General features: G+C 38.1%; 1 protein-coding gene across 1 annotated transcript in view; it reads right to left on the reverse strand.

Annotated features, from left to right (window-relative positions):
- LOC138828840 (endogenous retrovirus group K member 18 Env polyprotein-like) overlaps nucleotides 1-14477 on the reverse strand; it is a 47080-nt gene extending 32603 nt beyond the window's left edge. Inside the window, exons 1-2 of the mRNA XM_070024936.1 lie at nucleotides 14415-14477; nucleotides 5547-5702 (exon numbers count right to left, since the gene is read on the reverse strand). The gene's annotated coding sequence lies outside the window, so the exon portion shown is untranslated. The remainder of the gene's footprint in view (nucleotides 1-5546; nucleotides 5703-14414) is intronic.
- Nucleotides 14478-15325: the final 848 nt, after the last annotated feature.

Raw genomic sequence — 15325 nt, forward strand, 5'->3', positions numbered from 1 at the left:
CAGGGCGTGGGTGCTGTCCCTGAGCTTCTTCAGCTCAAATCTAACAATCTATCACTTGAGCTACAGCTCCACTTTGGGCTTTTGGTAGTTACCTGGGGATCAGAGTCTCACACTTTGCTGGTGAGCTGGCTTTAAACCCAGATCCGGGGTCTCAGTTTCCTGAGTATCTAGGTTTACAGGTGTGAGCCACCAGTACCTGGTCAGAAAAAAATTTCTAATCAGGAATCAAGCTTTTACATAGACTAAGGAATCATTTATTAGTAAGATGTTATACAATTGTCTAGTCTGACTTCTTAAACACGATGCTGAAGACAACAAACAAAAAAGAAAATGTCCCAGTCTGCATAAAATCCATACTAAAGGAGTAACAAAAGTTTCTCACTGAGAAATATTCGCTTTGCAGAAAACTTGAAGACTAGTTATTTTACAGTTGATGAGAAATAGAAAAAAATCAAAGCCGGGCGCTGGTGGCTCATGCCTGTAATCCTAGCTACTCAGGAGGCTGAGATCTGAGGATCGCGGTTCAAAGCCAGCCCGGGCAGGAGAGACCATGAGATTCCTAACTCCAATAAACCACCAGAAAACCGGAAGTGGCACTGTAGCTCAAGTGGTAGAGCGCTCGCCTTGAGCTGAAGAGCTGAGGGACAGCGCCCAGGCCCAGAGTTCAAGCCCCACGACCGACAAAAAAAAAAAAAAAAAGAAAAAAAGAAAAAAATCAAATGAGGTTTAGAAATATCAGTGGCAAGCACACTGACAGTTCAAAGAAGTAAACAGAGAGCCATCTTTAAAAGCACTAATATTTGGAAATTTTTCATCTGGCAGCTCTCAAACATGCTAGTCTCAGGACCTCTTAATACTCTTAAATTTTGAGAGCTCCCAAAGAGCTAATTAAAAAGGTAAGGTGGCTCAGTGGTAGAGTGCTTGCCTTGCATACATGAGGTCCTGGGTTCCATTCCTCGGCACCACATAAGTAGAAAAAGCCAGAGGTGGCACTGTGGCTCAAGTGATAGAGCGCTAGCCTTGAGCTGAAGAGCTGAGGGACAGTGCCCAGACCCAGAGTTTAGGCCCCACAACCGGCAAAAAAAAATGTTAGTAGAGCCAGGAACTGTTGGCTCTCACCAGTAATCCTAGCTACACACTCAGGAGACTGAGATCTATAGATTGCTATTAAAAGCTAGCTGGAGCAGGAAAGTCAATGAGATTCTTATCTCCAATAAACTACTCAGAAAACAAAACAAAACAAAACAAAAAAAACCCAGAAGTACAACTATAACTCAAGTGGTAGACTACAGCTCAGGATCAATGCCTAAGTGCTGAATTCAAGCCCCAGGACTGGCACAAAAATAAATAAATTAAATAAAAAATAGGGGATACACATGCATTCGCATGTGCATGCACACACACACGAGAGAAACAGACAGATATGTTAAAAAGTAGAACTCAGCTAATGAGCAAAGCATCAGGTATTGAGTCCTAGTTTCACAACCCAAACAAAAGAAAATTTAGAACTCAAGTGCTTATGGTAGTTTTGTAAACTTAAGAACAAAAACACTGGGGATGGGAAGGTGGCTCAGTGGTAGAGTGTTTGTCTTGTATGTATGAGGCCTTGAGTTCAATTACTGAGCACCACATAAGCAGAAAAAGTTGTAAGTGGCGCTGTGGCTCAAGTGGTAGGATACTAGCACTGAGCTAAAGAGCTGAGGGTCAGCACCCAAGCCCAGAGTTTACTCCACACAACTCACCAAAAAGAAAAAAAAAAAGAAAGAAAAGAAACACTACTTATTAATATACGCTTATTGAAAAAAACTGTATTTTCCAAAAAAGGTAAAATTTCAGCAGAATAGTCCCATTGTTTTACATCTTTAATAAATCTCTTCATCCTTTAGCCTAATGAAAGACACCTGTATTCTCTCATCTGCTTTTATACTGTCTGTTGGGTTATGATGTTTCAAGTATATGCAGAAAATCTACCTTACAAAGTCACTTAGTTAGAAAAGGAAGAAATATTTTAGTTGCCTTCTCAGATTATCAATAAAGCTAATGCTGGCATACTCCTTAATATTACACTAAAACTCAACTAGTGGTCATCTCTTAAAATTTAGTTGTAATGAGATATATAGCAATGAGCCTGAAGCTATACCATAAGATTTTCTGCTTGGATGTATTAAATTAAAATCAGTTAGTCTTTTCTTTTCTTTTGCCTGTACATGATTTGCTAACATCACACATTAAATAATGGGAAAATACTCACACTGAGTCACACAAATCTTCCAAATGCTGACCAACTGTCCTGAAATCAATGAATATAGCTGTTATTATCAACACAGATTTCATCAGCATAGTCTGTAAACAGCACTGGGAAGCTACAAAGCTCAACAGAGCAATAAATACATTCTATAAAATTGAAACTTAGTTTGAATGTGTATCATGACTCATACATCGTTGCTTTTCTCGTCGTAAAGGCTCATTTCATTCACTTTTAAGAAATGTTCACCAAATAAAATTCTAGTCTCTATGACCACTTGTATACTTCAGAGTGAAAATGTCATTCCATGGCAAAGTAAATAGTTCATTTAAACACTACAAATGGGCTAGGCACTGGTGGCTCATGCTTGTAATCCTAGCTACTCAGGAAATTAATATCTAAGGATCATGGTTCAAAGCCAGCCCAGGCAGAAAAGTCTGTGAAACTCTTATCTCCAATGAACTACTCAGAAGAAGCCAGAAGTGGTGCAGTGGTTCAAGTGGTAGAGCACTACCCATGAGCAAAAAAGCTTAGGGCAACATCCAAGCCCTGAGTTCAAATCCTAGGACCAGCTTAAAAAAAAAAGACAAAACTGAATTCATTGGATTCCACTTTCTTAAAATAGCCAATTAGCAGAGAATATGTCTTAGAAATATATCTAATTAAATGTTAAAATAAAACAACCTTAAGATTCATTTGTCCAGAAATTACATTTTATACTAACTGCCACATTACCTATTACTATAAAAAATGAGCAGCTTCAACATTCATATTTTCTAAGAGATACAGGCTTTAAATTGTGGAGGCAGGGAGGGGGAAGATTGTCACTCATGTTTTAGGTACTACCACCTTTTCTGCCTCAATTCAAGATGGGATTAAGGATCCCACAAGTCACGAGGCACAGATGAAGTATCCAGAGATATAAAGAAACATTAGCCAAACTGAGGACAAACTCTGAAAAGAGCAATCTCTAACTGTAATCACTGGCAGGGGTGTACGAACAATATCAGTATGAGGGATGCTAAGAGGAGTCTGACAGGGAAAAAAAGAAGAAGACATAAGCAAGAGGCTGACGTGTCTGAACACCTAGATGGGGGAAAGTTGCAAAAAGAATTCTACATGAAAATTCTCACTGCAAAAAAGAGAGAGATGCAGGGTACCAGTGGCTATCCTTGTCAGACTGCTACTCAGGCAGCTGAGATCTCGGGATCACAGTTGGAAGCCAGCCTAGGAAGAAAACTCCATGAGACTCCTATCTCTAATCACAAAAAATAAGCTGGAAGTAGAGGTGTGGCTCAAGTCCTTAAAGGTCTAACTTTAAGCAAAGAAGGTCAGGGACAGCAAACAGACTTTGAGTTCAAGCCCCAGGACTAGCACAGGCGTTGTGCGTGCACACACACAAACACACAAATTGCTCTAGTAATAATAAATAATCTAGTAATAATATTAATATTAATAATAATGAATACCCTAGTAATAATAAATACTCTAGTAATAATAAATACATTGCATCTTCCCACTCCGATTCTGAATTTTCATATTACCTTTTTTCTCTTCTTCTTCTTCCTCATAAAATTCTGCTAGGGAAAATGCTTCTGAGTTGTTCTAATTCAAATATTAGAGCCTCTAATTCTTCTCCACTCAGAGAATTAAGTAAAGATTTCACCTGAATGAAAATAATAAAATATTGTGTAAATATTAATGAAAAAAATCTCATAAGGAGAAAAGACTGAAGAGCTCATGCCAGCACAGCTCTGTGTGTGTGTGTGTGTGTGTGTGTGTGTGTGTGTGTGTGTGTGTGTGTGTGTGTGTGTGTGTGTGTTTGTGTTGGTCCTAGGGCTTGAACTCAAGGCCTGGGGGCTTAGCTTTTGTGCTCAAGTCTAGCACTCCATTATTTGAACCACAGCACAACTTCCAGCTTTTTGGTGGTTAATTGGAGATAAAAGTCTCACAGACACTCTTATCTAAGCTGGCTTCCCACCATAATCATCAGATTTCATTCTCCTAAATAGCTAGGATTGCAGTACCCATTTCTAATTTTTTTTTTTTTTTTTTTTGCAGATCCTGGAGCTTGAGCTGGGAGCTATCCCTGAAGCTCTTTGTTCTCAAGGATAGCGATATACACTTGGAGCTACAGGACTACGTCCAGCTTTCTGAGTTATTTATCAAAAATAACCTGTCTGGTCTGGCTTTCAATTAACCTCATATCTCAGCCTCCTGAGCTAGGATTAGAGCCAGAACTAATTTTTTTAATAACCGTAACACTAAAGGGTAGATATTATAGGAAAATAGATAGAATTTGAATTTCCAAAATTAATATAGGCCAAAAGATAAATGAAAATTATCAGTGCTTAAGCATGACTTCGAAGCCCAGGCAGAAAAAGTCATGAAACACTTATCTCCAATAAACCAATAGAAAAAATACTGAAAGTGTTGCTGTGGCTCAAGTGGTAAGTGCCTGCCTTGGGCTGAAGAGCTGAGGCACAGGACCCAGGCCCAGAGTATAAGCCCCAAGACCAACATAGAAGAAGAAAAGAAGAAGAAGAAGAAGAAGAAGAAGAAGAAGAAGAAGAAGAAGAAGAAGAAGAAGAAGAAGAAGAAGAAGAAGAAGAAGAAGAAGAAGAAGAACAACAACAACAACAACAACAACAACAACAACAACAACAACAACAACAACAACAACAACAAGAGGAAGAAGAAGAGGAAGAGGAAGAAGAAGAAGAAGAACAAGAAGAAGAAGAAGAAGAAGAAGAAGAAGAAGAAGAAGAAGAAGAAGAAGAAGAAGAAGAAGAAGAAGAAGAAGAAGAAGAAGAAGAAGAAGAAAGATTGGCTTAGATTATCAGAGTAGATGAACTAACAGGAAATTATATACAAATTAGCAGCTATAACAGGCTTTTTGACAGCTAAAAACCCATGACACTGGAGAAAAAACAGAAAATTAAAGACTAAGGTGAAAGAAAAGGATATCTGATACTAAGACCTCTGTTCTTTTTCTTTTTGCTTATGTGGTGCTGAGGAATCGAACCCAGGGCCTCAGGCATGCAAGGCAAGCGCTCTACCACTGAGCCACCTTCCCAGCCCTGTTCTTTTTCTATAATTTTAAGAAAAATAACATTTGACTTATTCACTATTTCTAACAATTAAACAGTAGGGGATATTTTTCTTCTATTATAATATTTCGAGCGACCCACATCTCCTTCAGAGACACATTTCATAGTCCAAATATACAAAGTGAAAAGAAACCATGCAACGTTTTTTCTTTGAAGACTCTTTTCAGCTGGGAGTTTGGGATTGGAATTACCTTTATTTCACTTTCTTGGGAAAGCATCGCCAGAACTTCTAGATGTTCTTGAAGTTCATCAAAGGGTAGCTTACAATGAGTTTTCTTGTCTGTTTCCATGGCTACCTCATTGGAGGTCCTTAGCTCTTCTTTTTCCTTGGCCTCTTACTCTAAAACCTAAAAAGAGATGGAAGCATAGATACAGCAAATAATAAGAGCTCAAGGGAAAGTTTTTAAGAGTGGAGAGAAGCAAAGCTAAGTTCCAGTATAAAGTACTACCCTTCATTCTTGAACAGCAAATCAAATTCACTAAGGATCAGGAGCTGCATAGAAAAAAAAAAGAAGCTAAACAAAATTTGATGCTAGACAGCAGCACCTAAGGAGCCAAATGCATTTCCAAAAGTGGTTTCAACAGTAATCTAATAAGTAATCTTGATAGCCCTCAGGATTTTGTACTGCACTGACAGAGGCGACTGCAGAAAGAAAAGAGCTGACTGTTTGTCTAAGCATTAGACAAACCCATAAAAAAAATCCAGCCCATAAAAAATGCCTTAATTTTATAATGCATTGATAATTCTTTACAAGAAAACACACTAACGGAGTCCCAAGGTAACAAAGGGAAAAATTCAAATTAAAAAAAAAAAGCCACAAACAACAGAAAACAGCAATTAAACCAGTAAAGGTAACAGTACCTGAGACAGTGCAGAATTCCAGTTCATCAAACCCTTAGTCATTTTAAATACAGGACTCCGTTCTGCTATTACATCCATTGTCTTCTTCCCAATGAATTCTAAGGCATCTAAACCCCCGCTAATAATGTCCTTTCCCTAGATAGCAACATCAATGTCAGTACTACAATACTGGGAAAATACATTTGCATGTATTGTGGGGGGTTTGTGGCAGTCCAGGGACTTAAAACTCAGGGCCTAGGTGATGTCTATGAGCTTTTTTCCTCAAGGATAGTACTCTACCACTTGTGCAACAACTCCACTTCCTGCTTTGTTTGCTGGTTCATTAGAGAGAAGAGTCTTGCAGATTTTCCTGCTTGGGCTGTCTTTGAACCACAACCCCAGATCTCAACTTCCTGAAGAGCTAGGTTTACAAGCATGAACCACCAGTGCCCAACCATTTATGTTTCAATTCTTTAAGAGTGACTTACAATACTAAGTACTGGGAAGAATGTGGAACAGCAAGGGAAATAATTACACACTGCATGTGGAAACATAGTAGATTCTCCTCTTTGGAAAACTGCTGGCCAGTATCTACTATGCTACATATGTACAGTGGTTCATCAGAAGACAGCTTAATGGTACAGTGCTTGCCTAGCATGCATGAATCCCTGAGAACAATTCCTCATTACAACAGGAAATAGCACTGTGACTCAAGTGGTAGAGTGATAGCCTTGAGCAAAAGAAGCTCAGTGACAGTGCCTGGGCCCTGAGTTCAAGCCCCAGTATTGGCCAAAAAAAGACATAAACAAAAATATTCAGAGCAGCAGTATTTGTGATAGCTATAACATGGAAACTATTTTAGTGCTTAACAACTGTGGGATAAATAAAATATGACATAGTGACAAAATGGAATACCACATCCAAAATACAACATGGTCAAATGATACAAAAATGTTGTGGAAGAAGCTAGATACAAAATGTACTATAAGTATGTAAAGTATAAAAGCAAACAAAATTATTCTAAGATAAATGTCAGGACTATAGTTATCTTCCTAGAAGGGGCATACTATCTCTTAAAGATTCTGAACAAGTTCACATTATGAAAATTCACTGTTTTAATTTTCAGTATGAAAATTAAGAAAAAAATATAAAGCATAAAGCTAAAGTATAACTAAATATTGTAGTGCATGCCTATAATGCCAATACTCCAGATACTAAGGTATGAGTATTGTGAGTCTGAGGCGAGCCTAAGCTACATTCATATCCATTCATGGATGCTCAGGCTACACAGTGAAAAGAATAAAAAGAGAATCCAAAGACACAGTGTATGCCTGTCATCACAGCTCCTTACAAAGTAGAGGCAGAATTGTAGTCCAAAGCCAGCACAAGCAAAACCGATGATCAGATCCAAAAACAAACTATCTATTTCTGCTTTCTAGTTGCCATGGTATGATTGATTCTGCTTTGCCATGCCCTCCCTGACATTTTGAACTGACATCTCTGAGAACATAGATCAAAATAAATAACTACTCCCTCTAGATAGATAGATAGATAGATAGATAGATAGATAGATAGATAGATAGATAGATAGATAGATAGATAGATAGATAGATAGATAGATAGATAGATAGATAGATAGATAGATAGATAGATAGATAGATAGATAGATAGACACATAGATAGGTAGATAGATAGAGGCATGCAGAAGAAAGGATTAAGGATGTGGCTCAAGTGGTACTTCATATTGCCAAAAGAAAAAAAGAAAGGTTAAAATAGCCAGGCAATGGTGGTCCGCTGACTTGTGCCTGCAATATTAGCTTCTCAGCTACTCCGAAGACTGAGAGCTGAAGATCACATTCGAAGCCACCCAGGCAGGAAAGTCCATGAGATTCTTATTTCCAAATTACTTCTCAAAAAAATTAGGAAATAGTGCTGCTAGCCTTAAGTACAGAAAGGGTCAGGGACAACACTCAAGTCCTGAATTCAAGCCCCAGGACTGGCAAAAGAAAAAAAAAGTATTGATCTGCACATAGTAAACATTTTTCTAAACAAGGGGAAACTATAGTCAGAAACAGATCAATGGATGGCAAATGCTGTGAACAGACAGAAAGGTGTGGCTACAAACTGGCATGAAGGAACTCCCTCAGATAATGAAAATATTCTTATATCTCAGTGAGCCATACAAATACAGAAAATATTCTGTATCTGTGCATCACAATATACTGTGATTATACAGTATAAACATAACCATTATTTCTCAACACAAAGTCATATTGCAGAAAAAAGTTTTACTGTATGAAAATTATAGCTCAACTTTGTCCTAAAAGACTATGCTGATTCTTAGTATGGGAATCAATATACATTACAAAGATGAGTATGTTTCAAGAATAATTAGTTCTGTTTGCCTTTAAAAATCTTATACTAGATCAACTAGTACACCAAGTAATTTAACTATATTATATCAAACACTCTATTATGGAGAGAACTTTTGCTTTCAAGTTCTACACTTGCCTTCCTATACAGCAACTAGAAAACCAGACAAAATAGAAGAAAGAACTATTTTTAGATACTACACAAAAGACAAAAAAAAACCCACTTTGGTCCAGGAGAAAAGAGAAACAAAGTCAGCCCCACAGCTGGGCTTTCTGCCTAGAGAAAAGTTCCAAACCCCAACACACAGAGGAGAACCTACAGACAACAGAACACTCACAGGCAATGTAAGTCAGGGATAAAGTCTGGCATCAAGGAAGGCTGAAGCAGCTACTACTTTAAAGTCAAAAAACTTCAGAGGATACAGCTATATAAGTAAAATGTTCCAAGAATCTACAGATGTGTTGATTTGTCTTTATCTGAGTAATGCACTGTTCAAACACTAGGTAACATCACACAGTTGGGAGAAGAAGTAGCATAAGTAGTAAGCAACACAATCCCCATAGCTCAAGCTATGCTGAAACATCTGGTTTTTTAAACAACCAAAGTGAACAGATTTCACTGAAAACCTGAGGAATAAGAGTGAATTCAGAGGAATCAGGGCGCAGCAGTAAAGATAAACTAGTCCTTAAGACTGAAGGCTAAAAGACATACAATAGAAGAAACAAAGCTTCTTCAACTACTGGTGTTGGGAAAAGTGGGCGGCCACATGCAGAAGACTAAAAGTGGACCCCAGCCTACCACCATGCACCAACATCAACTCAAAATGGATTAAAGATCTTAACATTAAACCTGAATCTCTGAAACTACTGCAGGACAGAGTAGGAGAGACACTTGAACTTATAGGCACAGGAAGAAACTTCCTGAACAGAGTCCCAGAGTCACAACAAATTGGGAGAGTGACTCGACAAATGGAACTACATTCAAATAAAAAGCTTCTGCACAGCTAAAGCTATCGCAACCAAGCTAAAAAGACAACCAACTAATTGGGAAAAATATTTACCAGCAATATATCAAACAAGGGGTTAATATCCAGTATATACAGGGAACTCAAGAAACTAATCCCAGGGGAAGGGGAAAAACAAGTCGTTTAAATGAGGATACAGGTGGGCCCATTGCAACAATGAGAAGTACAACTTGTTATGTAAAAATGAACTTTACAACTTTGGGGGTGGCAGGGAGGATTAGGTGAGGGGGCCAGAGGGAGGATGGAAAGGGATGGGAAGGGGAAACAAAGGAGAAGGCTACAATGCTTGATAAGAAATGTACTCATTATCTTGCCCATGTAATTGTAACCCCTCTGTACAGTATTTTCACAATAAAAAATAAATTAAAAAAAAGAAACTAATCCCTCCCAAACCTAACAAACCAATTACTAAATGGGCAAGTGAACTAAAGAGAGACTTCTCAGATGAAGAGATAAAAATGGCAAAGAAACACATGAGGGAATGTTCACCGTCCCTGGTTGTGAAGGAAATGCAAATAATGACAACCCTGAGATACCACCTTACCCCAGTCAGAATGTCCCACATCCACAAGTCAGGCAATGACAAATGCTAGAGGCGATGCGGAGAAAGAGGAACCCTATTACACTGCTAGTGGGAATGTACACTTATGCAACCACTTTGGAAAGCAATCTGGAGGGTCCTCAGAAAGCTAAATATTGACCTCCATTATGACCCAGTCATACCACTTCCAGGCATCTATCCTGAACAACAGGAACCAGTATACAAGACAGATGCACCTCCAGTTTATTGCAGCACTGTTCACAATAGCTAGGATATGGAAACAACTCAGATGTCCCACCACAGATGAATGGATCCAAAAATTGTGGTATCTATACACAATGGAATATTATGTAGCCATTAGAAATGACAAAATAATGACATTTGCAGGGAAATGGATGGAGCTAGAAGAAAGCATGTTGAGTGAGGTAAGCCTAAAGCAAAGAGACAAATGGTATATGGTCTCCCTGATAAGTGGATGTTAAATCCAAAATGTTAGGTGATACAACAAAATTAACAAGACTTAAGAAACAAAGAACTTCATCTCGTCAAACCACTACTAAATAACTCCATGCTGCTGATCACATGTATGGTATATATGTGTACACCAGAGGGGAACCAGGAAGATGACACAGAACTAGAGGGAATCAGGGGAAAACATACAACAGCAGGACCCATCATCTGCACAGGACATTGACCAAAATGAACTAAGCAACTTAATGACAGCTATGTGAGGGAGGGAACAAATGGGAAAGAGGGAACAGCTGATGCTATGCAAAACAAAAGAAATGTACATACCACCCAATGTCGAAGAAATAACTATCACAAAGTTCATAGAACTCATAAATGTTATGACCATAATAGACAATTTGCTCCAGGAAAGTTAGAATGTGTTTGTGACTTTAACAGCATCACTATCCCACAATACTGTGAAATTCGGGAAATTATGTAATCAATCACAATAAAAAATAAAAAATTAAAAAAAGATTGAAGGCCACACTAGACTCCCTCTAAACAAGCCTAACAGAGAAGGAAATGGTGACACTGTCCAAAAAGAAATGTACTCTTAGCAAGGCACCAGTGGCTCACACCTGTAATCCTAGCTACTCAGGAAGCTGAGATCCGAGGATTGTGCTTCAAAGCCAGCCCTGGCATCAAAGTCTGTGAGACTCTTATCTCCAATAAACCATCAGAAAACTAGAAGTGGCATTGTGGCTCAAGTAGTAGAGCACTAACTAGCCTTGAGCTCTAGAAGTGAGAGGCAGCGTCCAGGCCCAGAGTTCATGTCCATGACTGATAAAAAAGAAATGTATTCTTTACCCAACTTCTATAACTGTAACCAGTATCTTTTAATAACAGTTAAAAAGTTTTTAAGTATCAATCTGAATTGGGAAAGCAGGACAGGGTGACTGTTGACTCATGCCTATGGTCCTAGCTACTCTGGGCTGAGATCTAAAGATCACAATGGAAAGCCACCAGGGCAGAAGAGTCTGTGAGACTTTCATCTCCATTTATTTATCCCGCAAAAACCAGAGGCAGGGTTCAAATGCCATCTGTGGAGGAGGGAGACAAGGTAGACTGTGAAGACAGAATTCAAGCTCCAGTGCCAGAACATACACATTAAAAAAGAAAGAGGCCGGGCACTGGTAGCTCACAACCATAATCCTAGCTACTCAGCCTTGAGCAAAAAGGTCAGGAACAGCGCCCAGGCCCTGACTTCAAGCTCCAGGAACACTAAACACACACACACACACACACACACACACACACACACACACACACACACACACACAGAAAGCAGAAGACAACATCCTTAAAGGAACTTGACAAAATTGCAAAAAAGATGACCAAGTGATTTCATTGGTATGTTTTATCTCAAACTTCTAAAAAAAAACCATCGCCAGTATACTTTCCTTCACAGTGAAATTAATGCTTAGAAATTTTAGAAGATGAGAAAGACGTTAGGATAAAAAAGCCACCCATTCTATTCTGGTACACTTAATATTCAACTAAAATCTAAGTCCATAAAACTTCCACTGAGTAGTGGGAGTTCTCTACTCATGAGACACAAGTAAACACAACCTAAATTCTGTTCTCCATGCTAGTCTTCAAAGGTATAAAAAAGGTGTATTCTCCCTATCACCTTTCCTTAGATTTTCATATTCATGATCCATTAACTCTCTAACTTTTTAATACATTAATACTAGCCACTCTTCCCAGGGTTCTCCATAATTTTTATTCCCCTTCTAAAATATGGCTGGCTCTGAATGACAAATATCCTTCAAGTCTTATAAAATCACTGCTGTTTACTATCCAAACATACTTCTAACTCCTGTTTTCCTTGCCCACTAAAAGCAATTCCTGACAAAAATTTCTGAAAATGCCAACACTTTAATCTTCCAACATCTCAAAGCATCAGAGTTAGACATTAAACCATTCTAGCTGCTGGGAGTATGAGGAGAAATGAAACTTCCTGTCTCTGTAACTCCTGAATTTGAGCTTATCTGTTTGAGAATACCATACCTGCACTCACAGCATGATCTGACAACAATTACAAAATTATAAAGAACCTAACAAATAAAAGTGAAGATACCAGGACCCTACATTCACCAAAATAACATGCAGTACTCTATTTGTAGAGTTCTTCAGGGAGAAAAATAAACTCATTTTTAAACACATAGTGTGTTAGTCACAGACAAAGTAGCCTCACTTATGCAAGCATCATTAAGAACAGTGCCTCATATATGGAGTAATTTGCCATGTCCGATGAAGTTATCTCTCCATTCTACTGACCCATGCACTATGGACCTGAAAGTAGGTCAATCCAGTTCTCTCTTAGGTATTCACAAGTAGTGATAGTGGAACCTATTAGTATCTGATAGGTGTATGCCAAGACGCAATATAACTCTGAAGATGGAGAAAGACAGGTAGAATAAATCTGCTTCTAGAGAAAAAATGATAGAGATGAGTAAAGAGTCTTAAATGAGAAACAATAAGGGCTATGAGAGATGAAGAAAACAGACTGGTCTTCAAAACTTTTCTATATGGATTAGAAGTGCAGGTTTCCTTTTGATCATTACAAACTTTCAAGAATAAACCTTGGCACAGGCCAAATTTTTCTTAAAAGAGACCCAGAAACACAACAAAGCAAAGAAAGATTGGACAAATAGGATTGCATGAAATTGCAGAGCTTCTTGCATGGCAAAGGACATAGTTAGCAAGATCAATAGAAAGCCCACCGATTGGGAGAAGTATTTCACTAGCCATACAACAGATAAGGGTCTCATATCTAAAACATACCTGGAACTCAAAAAATCAAATCCTCCAACAACAAATCCTCAAAGAAACAACTGCCCAATAAATAAGTGGGCTAAAGACTTAAAGAGAAACTTCTCTGAAGAGGAAATAAGAATGGCCAATAGACACATGAAGAAATGCTCAACCACCGTAGCCATGAAAAAAAAAGGCAAATCAAAACAACATTGAGATACTACCTCACCCCAGTTAGAATGGCTAGAATAAAGAACTCTAATAACAACAGATGCTGGAGGGGATATGTGCAGAACCCTACTGCATTGTTAGTGGGAGTGTAAACTTGTTCAACCACTTTGGAAAGTAGTATAGAGGTTCCTCAAAAGACTACATAGAGCTCCCCTATGACCCAGCAATCCTATTTTTGGGCATATACTCAAATGATCACAAACAAGACCATCCTAAAGCTACCAGCACAACTATGTTTACTGCAGCATTATTTACCATAGCTAAGATATGGAACCAACTCAGACGCCCCTCAGTAGATAAAGAAAATGCAAAAAAAAAAATAGAAAAAAAGTCTAGAATGTACCTCAGCTCAATGGCAAAACACTTGCCTAGCTAGTGCAACATCCTGGGCTCAATTCCCAGTTATCAGAAAACAAAAGGCAGAAAAACAATCAAACAAACAAAAAACAAAAGGCAAAAAATAGCCCTAAATGAACAAAAATACTTTTTGGTCGTGACAGATTTAAATTCACCTAGCCTTGGTTGCCAAACAAAGTGCTAAGCAATTCTTATATTCAACATATATAACAATATCATTTTAATATGTAGCAGTCCTTGAAATTACTTCAGATGCAGAGTAGAGGGATATGAGCAGTTATAAGACACAGATCTCTAACTGGCAGCTGGATTCACAAGACAACACACCACACCTGTAGAATATCCCCATGTCCTTAGTATCAAAAATGCACAAGCTAGCTACTGAATCCAAAGTATCCTAGGACTTAATGTTTCCATATACAGACCTCCAGCATGTTTGACTTCGGCTGAAATCTCAATGGGACTAGGGATCCCAAGGGAAGTCTCTGCCTTTTCAATGATATTTGAAGTATCTTGTCCTAGAGAAAAATCAAAATGTGTTGCTCTTTATTACCAAACTAAACAACCTAAATTTCAAAAATGTAATATCAAAGTCCATACATCTAAAATCATGATAGCTATAAGACAGTTTATTTTTAACAATTAGGGTTATTAGTCCTTGGAAATATCTCCTTAGTATAACATTTTTTATACAAAAACTCTGATACATCATCACTAAAGAACAGACATTTATAGCAATTCCTAGACTTCATTCTAATAAGAAAATGCTACCAATTCTACTTGCGATGTCTATCATCTATCTCATGATCACTTGTCTTCAAACAATTAAATCCCTTGAACAAATGTAGAAGGAGATTTATTAACAAAGTCCCTTGTAACAATATAAACACACACAGTAATGAAATGACTGATGATCTTACACACAATGGCTACTGTAGCTGAGCCTGAGGAGAGCAATGAGTTGCCCCAGCTGCTCCAATATCCCCATCTGGCTTGGGATATATCTTTGGAAAGTTTCCTACTGTCCCAGTAAATGAGCGGGGGAGGGAAGACACAAGAAAGTATGAAAAAGTATAATATACGTAAGTTATCTAATTATTAGCCAAAGTATGGGGAACCAAATAATATTTGCTTAATGCACTGCTTGACTGACAGACACTTGCATGTTTTCATCATGTAGGCACCATGCAGCAAAGGTAATCACTGCTGATGGCATTTATAGAACTGAAAAACTATTATTTATGGTTGTAAAAACAAGTAAAGAATTTCAATCCTAAATTAGCATTGAGCTTGAGTCTGTTAACCCCAACTTCTTTTTCCTTGTACCAGGGCCTCA

The sequence above is a fragment of the Dipodomys merriami genome, unplaced genomic scaffold, assembly GCF_024711535.1.
Source record: "Dipodomys merriami isolate MVZ:Mamm:240054 unplaced genomic scaffold, mDipMer1.0.p SCAF_1653, whole genome shotgun sequence".
Taxonomy (NCBI): domain Eukaryota; kingdom Metazoa; phylum Chordata; class Mammalia; order Rodentia; family Heteromyidae; genus Dipodomys; species Dipodomys merriami.